The sequence below is a fragment of the Scyliorhinus torazame genome, chromosome 5 (assembly GCF_047496885.1).
Source record: "Scyliorhinus torazame isolate Kashiwa2021f chromosome 5, sScyTor2.1, whole genome shotgun sequence".
Classification (NCBI taxonomy): domain Eukaryota; kingdom Metazoa; phylum Chordata; class Chondrichthyes; order Carcharhiniformes; family Scyliorhinidae; genus Scyliorhinus; species Scyliorhinus torazame.
In genome coordinates this window covers 78,566,409-78,574,824 of record NC_092711.1, presented here as the reverse complement: position 1 = coordinate 78,574,824, position 8,416 = coordinate 78,566,409, and the positions used below count along the sequence as shown (strand labels likewise).

General features: G+C 47.0%; 1 long non-coding RNA gene across 1 annotated transcript; it reads left to right on the top strand.

Moving 5' to 3' along the window:
• Positions 1-327: 327 nt before the first annotated feature.
• Positions 328-8,120, top strand: LOC140421455 (uncharacterized). Its single transcript, XR_011946789.1, has 3 exons — positions 328-451; positions 1,414-1,520; positions 4,965-8,120. It is a non-coding gene; the product is annotated as an uncharacterized lncRNA (long non-coding RNA).
• The last annotated feature ends 296 nt before the right edge of the window (positions 8,121-8,416 follow it).

Sequence of the window (8,416 nt, the reverse complement as noted above, 5' to 3'; positions counted from 1 at the left end):
CCGAATGACCTCCTTCAGCACTGTAGGAATTCTATGATTCTACACTGGATCCAAAGATGTGTTCACTCACACACTGCAGCCTGACTTATTGGAACATACACTGTGTTTGTTACTCTCAAAGTGAGTGAATCCTTTGCTGGTTATCCTCTGGGCCCCATTTTCACTATTATTGTCTGATTGTCCCACTGAGACTCTCACTGTTATTATTGGCCAATCAGAGAGTCAGCCTGAGCCTTTGGCCGTCTCAGGTTCTGTCACCGTCACAATGCCCGGGTGATTGACGGCAGCTCCGGGCCAATAGAAAGAGGAGGGGTGGGTCTGAAGGATCAAACGGGAGCAGCTGGTCCTCCAACCAATCGGAGTGAATGAGGGGCGGAGTCTCCTGTGATTGAAGCATGCGCAGTGTGGGTAATGCTGAAGTGGAAGGGCGTCTTTTTCAAATCGGAAATTGGTAAAAGGCGTTCAACAATATGGAGGGAGCGAGAGATCGCGGCGGTGGGCGAAAACGTTGTATAAAGCTGTTGTAAGCTGGAAACCGCGAAAATATTGACGTGACCCAGTTTGTACCGAGCGGAGCTGCAGCTCCTCACGTTCGGCTCGGGTTAACGGCCGCCATCTTTATTGGATGTGCATCAGGGCGCATGCGCGTTTGTCATCTTTGTCGGGGCGATGTTTCAATGAGTGGGAGGAGCTTGTTCCCCATTGTTCAGAATGGAGACAACTTGTCCATTAAACTGGATGAGTCCTTGAGTCTCAATGTCTTATTGATGGGGCAGAGTGGTGGCAGAGATGGAAAGAAAAGGAAGCCAATCCTGCTCTCCGGATTTCACTGTCTGCGTGGGTTTCCTCCGGGTGCTCCGGTTTCCTCCCACAGTCCAAAGTGTGCAGGTTAGGTGGAGTGGCCATGCTAAATTGACCTTCGTGTCAAAAGGGTTTGGGTGGGGTTACTGGGTTGAGGGGATCGATTGGAAGTGTGGCTTGAAATGGGGTGCTCTTTCCAAGGACCGGTGCAGACTCGATGGGCCGAATGGCCTCCTTCTGCACTGTAAATACAAGATTCATTGGACATCCTGTCCCATGTGTCCAAAGCTCTGCGGCTCTGTTCAGCCACATGGAGACCCAGGGCAGAAACTCCCAACCCTGAGTAGACACCCTCAAATCAAGGGACTGCTGATGACAAGAGGGACTGTGTGCAGAGGGGGCACATCAGCGGTCATTCTGGACCAGGGAACAGGAGGGGAGAATGTTGTGAATTTCTGTCCTGGACTGACAGTGATTAATTTTGGAAACTCCTTTAAAGGGGGCTAGTCGGGGAGGATTTACACACAGCAAATACAAACCGGGAGAAATATTTATCTTTCCTGAATTGTATTTCTGGACTGACAGTGATGCCTTTGTAAACTTCTTTCACAGAGACTTAGAAAGGGATTCGCAGACCAGAAACTCACAACCAATCCTCACATCAAATTCTGACAGCAACATTCGAGTTATCAGGACCTGGAGATTATCGACCTTTGTGTGTAAGCATTGAATTCAGATCATTATCACTCACTGTGTAACATCTCCCCTGTAGATCTTGTACCCAATCTTAAATCTGTGCCCCATAATCCTTTTACAATCTGCTAATGAACAGCTTTTCTTTATCTTTTGCTGGGTTCACCGTTGTCATTTCCGGTGCCCGGGTCACTGCCCTGTGATCTGTCCGGTTTAATTCCTTTTTCCTGTTTTTGTAGCAGTTGAATGGGCTTGGACCAGTCCATTTTAGGATCCAGTATGCAATTGATGTTTGCTCCAAGAATCAATTGTTGTGTATCCAGGTCTGGGATGGATCCCAACAATTTTTTTTCAAATGACGCACCGTCCCAGTTAGGGGCTTGCCATTCACCAGCACCCAACGACATAGTGACCACCACATATCTCCCATTAGTGTCCGCAATGATGTTAGTGACCAAAAGAGGGACCTGTTTATCGATTAGAATTGCAGCACCTGACGGGAAGCACAGTGGTGCCCTGGGTAGCACTGCTGCATCACGGCGCCGAGGTCCCAGGTTCGATCCCGGCCCTGGGTCACTGCCTGTGTGGGGTTTGCACATTCTCCCCGTGTTTGCATGAGTTTCACCCCCACAACCCAAAGATGTGCAGGGTAGGTGAATTGGCCATGCTAAATTGCCCCTTAATTTGAAAAAATGAATTGGGTATTCTAAATTTATTTTAAAAAAGAATTGCAGCACCTCGAACCCTTTGTCAAAGCCCGAGTGAAACACTTGGCTCACCCCTCCACAGTCTGGTCTGATCTCTAACCCGCAAGTGAGTCTCCTGCAAGAACACCACACCAACATTTCGATTCTTTAGGTGAGCGAAAGCCCTCCACCTCTTCACTGGTCCACTCAATCCCCTTACGTTCGAGATGACCAGCTGAATCAGGGGTTCCCCCCCCCAATCACACAATCAGCCATGAGGGACTATCCAGTAAATCTTCAAAATGTGCAGGCCAAGAACCCCCAAGGTGGGCGCCATATATGCACCCATACACTCTCAGAGTAAAACAAAAACAGTTCTTTAGTCATCAGATAGCTAACCCATCTCCCTCCCCACCCCCTATATGTCTACATTGTGCTTCACAAAGAAAATCTCCCTTCACCCCAAACAGAAAAACAGATTTTATCAGAAAATATCAAAACTATACAGAGGATACAACACCCATCCCACCCCACAGGAAACATAGATCTTGTCCAACAGAGATAATTGGACCCCAGTCCATGCTTTACCATGTTCGCCTCCTCTGGTGTCTCGAAATGGAAGTCTTTGGACTAATTTGTAACCCGCAGCTTTGCCGGGTATACCACCCCGAATCAAACTCCTTTCTTACATGGAGCAGCCTGAACCTTTATTAAAGGCCGCTCGCTTCCTCACTAGCTCGGCTCCCAAATCCTGGAAAATCCTCACTCGGATAACTGAGTGAATCCCTTCCCACACTCAGAACAGGTGAGTGCTCTGTCGCCGGTGTGACTACGGTGATGAATCTCCAGCTCTCATGGGGATCTGAATCCCTTCCCACAGTCCCCACATTTCCATGGTTTCAGGATGCTGCTGGTGTCCTGGTCCCTCTTCAAATTTGACAATCAGTTTATGTCTGTCCCCACAGAGACCATGTGTATGGTCTCTCCCCACTGTGAATGGTGTGATGTTTTTTCAGACTGTGTAACTGGTTAAAGCTCTTTCCACAGTCAGTTCACTGGAACACTCACTCGAGTCGAGTGTGTATCGGTTTTTTTTCAGTCACGCTAATCTTGAAAACCTTTTCCTTCAGACAGAGCAGACAAACATTTCTTCTTCCACATTCACAGGCCAATGATATTCAAGTCCTGATGAATGGAGTGACTCTGTTAAAACTTTACAAAAACAATTTTTTAAAATTTAGAGTGCCCAATTTATTTTTTCCAATTAAGGGCCATTCCACCGACTCTGCACATTTTTGGGTTGTGGGGGCAAAACTCACGCAGACATGGGGAGAATGTGCAAACTCCACACGGACAGTGACCCAGAGCCGGGATCGAACCGGGGACCTGCCCCGTGAGGTAGCTGTGCGAACCACTAGGTCACCGTGCTACCCAACTCTGTTAAATCTTGAAGTGAAGTTCGATTTGAGTTTCCATCTGTAAATCCTCCCCTTGTAATACCCTGTAAAAGGAGTTTATAAAAGTCATCATTAGGGGCAGGCACCGTGGCTCAGTGGTTAGCCGAGGTTAGATTGACACTTAATTGGGGAAAAAAATACATGAAGGTTCACGGCGCCACAAAGTGTATCCAACTCCTCCCACCCATCTCCTTAACAGGTTGGTACATTTATTTGTCTGACTAAAAGAATGGTTTCTGGTGGCACAGTGGTTAGCACTGTTGCCTCACAGCACCGAGGACCCGGCTTTGATCTAGGCCTCTGGTCACTGTCCTTGTGGAGTTCGCACATTCGCCCCATGTCTGCGTGGGTCTCACCCCCACAACCCAAAGATGTGCAGGGTAGGTAGATTGGCCATGCAAAATTGCACCATAATTGGAAAAACAATAATTGGTTACTCAATTTATTTCAAAAAAGGATTGTCTCTTTCCTAACGTTCACAATGAAAGGGGTGGATTCCCCAGGAGATGACTGACATTTCAGGGCAATTAAATGAATAATGGACAGAGATATGTCTAGTGTTGTTACATGGTACAAATTAGATATATTATTTACGGTTCTGTAATAAAGTAAATGTTTAATTATATCTCGTGTTGTAATATCAGACTGTAGCTACGTTATAGATTTCCAGTCATCTCTTCCTTCAGAGGGTTGTTAGTCTTTGGATTTCTCTTCCACAGGGACCAGTTGTATCTGGGGGTCATTGAATATATTGAAGCACAAGTTTGACAGATATTCTATTGACAATGGAGTTAAGGGTTATGGGGAACAGGGAGGAAAATAGAGAGAAAGCTGAGATGAGAGATCTCTTCACTCAAGGATGTGGTGAAGCTTTGAAATTCTCTACCCCACAGGAATGTGGAGCCTCAGTCATCTGGTATGTTCAAGACAAATATTGACGGGTTTCTAGATACTGAAGATATCGAGGGATATGGGGATCGTGTGGGAAAATGGTGCTGAAGTAGATCGGCCAAGGATCGCATTGAATGGTTGAGCAGATTCGGTGGGCCCAATGGCCTACTCTTGCTCCCATTCTAATCTCTGTGTTCTGGTGAGGAAGCAGTGAGCTGAGCTTGGATCTGTCAGTCAACATGAGTCAGCACCTTCAGGAGAATTGGGAGGGTGAATATTAGATACAGCAGAGTCAGAATGGAGGGACAGTGTGTGGGATGGAGATTTACAGCTTTTGGAGAACGAGAGAGAAAATCAAGTTCCATAGGAACGAGAATTGTCTGTTCTGAATTTCTATCCTGTGCTCACTGATGACTTTTGTAAATCATTTTTAAAGGTTATTGGAAGAGGAGGAATTATAGACAGAAATCTCAAACATCACATCTCGATGTGACAAACTCACTCGATTCCTTCTGACCTGAATATCATCGGGCTCTGAATATCATCGGCGAGAAGGAGAAATGTTCATCCAATCTGTCGGCTTCAAAAGATTTTTAACGTGAGTGTGACTGGAAAAGCACCCAGACGCACACAACACACACCCGAGTGAGAGTGTTCCAGTGAACTGATTGTGGAAAGAGCTTCAACCAGATACACAGCGTGAAACAACATCACACCATTCACAGTGAGGAGAGACCGTGCACAAAGTTCTGTGTGGAGACAAGGCTTCCACTGATTTTCCAATCTGGAGAGACACGAGGAGACCCAAAACATGGAGAAACCGTGGAAATGTGGGGACTGTGGGAAAGAATACAGATTCCCATCTGAGCTGGAGATTCATCAACGCAATCACACTGGGGAGAGGCCATTCATCTGCTCTGAGTGTGAGAAGGGATTCACTCAGTTATCCACCCTACGGAAGCACGAGCGAATTCACACTGGAGAGACACCATTCACCTGCTCTCAGTGTGAGAAGGGATTCACTTGGTTATCCAGTCTGCAGAGACACCAGCAAGCTCATACTGGGGAGAGGCCATTCACCTGCCCTCAGTGTGGGAAGGGATTCACAGGGTTATCCAATCTGCAGTCACATCAGCGAGTTCACACTGGGGAGAGGCCGTTCACCTGCCCTCAATGTGGGAAGGGATTCACAGGGTTATTCAATCTGCAGACACATCAGCGAATTCACACCGGGGAGAGACCATTCACCTGCTCTCAGTGTGGGAAGGGGTTCAGTGATTCATCCGCCCTGCGGAAACATCAGCGGATTCACACTGGGGAGAGACCATTCACCTGCTCTCAGTGTGGCAAGGGATTCATTTGGTTATCCAGCCTGCAGACACACCAGCGAGTTCACACTGGGGAGAGGCCATTCACCTGCTCTCAGTGTGGGAAGGGATTCATTGATGCATCCACCCTGCGGAAACATCAGCGAGTTCACACTGGGGAGAAGCCATTCACCTGCTCCCTCTGTGGGAAAGGATTCACTCGGTTATCCAGACTGCAGACACACCAGCGAGTTCACACTGGGGAGAGGCCATTCACCTGCTCTTAGTGTGAGAAGGGATTACATAGAAACATAGAAAGTAGGAGCAGGAAGAGACCATTTTGCCCTTAGCACCTGCTCTGCCAGTCATTATGATCATGGCTTATCATCTAACTCAATAGCCTAATCCCGCTTTCTCCTCCATATCCTTTGATCCCCTACACCCTAAATGCTATATCTAACTGCTTTTTGAAAACATAGAATGTATTGGCCTCAACTATTTCCTGTGGTAAGAAATTCCACAGGCTCACCACTCTCTGGTTGAAGAAATTACTCCTTATCTCTGTCTAAATGATCGACACCGTATCCTCAGACTGCGACCTCTGGTTCCGTACATTCCCACCATCGGGAAAGTCTTTCCCACATCTACCCTGTCAAGTCCTATTAGAATTTTATAGGTTTCTATGAGATCCCCCCCCTCATTCTTCTGAACTCCAATGAATATAATAAACCTAACTGATTCAGCTCTCATATGTCAGTCCCACCATCCCAGGAATCGGCTTGGAAAACCTTTGCTGCACTCCCTCTAGAGCAAGAACATCCTTCCTCAGATACAGAAATCAAAACTGCACACAATATTCCAGGTATGGCCTCGCCAAGGCCCTGTATAATGACAGCAAGATATAAGAACATAAGAACTAGGAGCAGGAGTAGGCCATCTGGCCCCTCGAGCCTGCTCCGCCATTCAATGAGATCATGGCTGGTCTTTTGTGGACTCAGCTCCACTTTCCGGCCCGAACACCATAACCCTTAATCCCTTTATTCTTCAAAAAACTATCTATCCCCGCTTCTGTACTCTAATCCGCTCGCAATGAAGGCTAGCATACCATTTGCCTCCTTTACCACCTGCTGTAGCTGCCTGCTTACCTTCAGTTACTGGTGTACGAGGATACCCAGGTTTTTGTTGCACATTCCCTTCTCCTAATTCATTTTTTGTTTTAATTTAGAGTACCCAATTCATTTTTTTCTGAATTAAGAGGCAGTTTAGCGTGGCCAATCCACCTACCCTGCACATCTTTGGGTTGTGGGGGCGAAGCCCACGCAAACATGGGGAGGATGTGCAAACTCCACACGGACAGTGACCCAGAGCTGGGATCGAACCTGGGACCTCAGCGCCATGATTAATTTCCTCTTGAACCAGCACTGCCACTCCACTGCTCTTCCTTTTTGTCTGTCCTTCCTAAATACTGAATATATTCAGTTCCTATCCCTGGTCACCCTGCAGCCGTGTCTCCATAATCCCAATTATCTCACACCCGTTTATGACGATTTGTGCGATTCACTCGGGTATGCCGTCTGCAGTCACACCAGGGAGTTCATCCTGGGGAGAGGCCATTCACCTGCCCTCAATGTGCAAAGGGATTTTGTAATTCATTGCACTTTCTGAGACACCAACAAGTTCACAACTGATTACAGGGATTGGATTCTGCTGTTATTGTTTCTGTTCTCAATTACACCCAGGGCAGGCAGCACAGCGACGCAGTGGTTAGCACTGGGACTACGGCGCTGAGGACCCGGGTTCGAATCCCGGCCCTGGGTCTCTGTCATTCTCCCCATGTCTGCGTGGGTTTCACCCCCACAACTATTGGTGTCTCCTTCCAGCCCTGATTAGCCTCAACATTTGAAACTGTATGAAAAAGGAATTGTACAGAATCAGATAAAGGAACTGTATGAAACAGTTCAATTGTATTCCTGTCTAAGGTGGTGTCCGGAATTGGAGATTCAAGTAAATTAAACTAGTGCCCAATTGACCAATGGTCATGTTACAACAGGCCCAACTCTGACATGAGGTAATGGTCACTTTGGGGATAAAGGTCGATGTTCCGAAGGTCTTCCTTGCTGGCCAAGTACTGAAGACTCGAGGCCGAGTTCCAAGGAAATTACTGTCAAAGATGAACCCAGGGAGGGTTACGCTTCTACAGACTGATCACCGCCTTGAAGTTGCGAACGTTACTGTCTTCAAGTTGTTCAGTAAACTTTTTCTTTTAATAAACTTTTAATTGACGATCCAGAGAATTCTGCCTTTTCTTTAATTGGTTAAAATTCTTCTCCAAAGGCGGCACAGTGGTTAGCACTGCCTCACGGTGCTGAGGTCCCAGGTTCGATCCCGGCTCTGGGTCACTGTCCATGTGGAGTTTGCACATTCACCCCGTGTTTGCGTGGGTTTCACCCCCACAACCCAAAGTTGTGCAGCGTAGGTGGATTGGCCACGCTAAATTGCCCCTTAATTGGAAAAAATGAATTGGGTACTCCAAATTTAAAAAAAACAATTCTTGTCCAAACCAAAGCAAATTTATTAAATG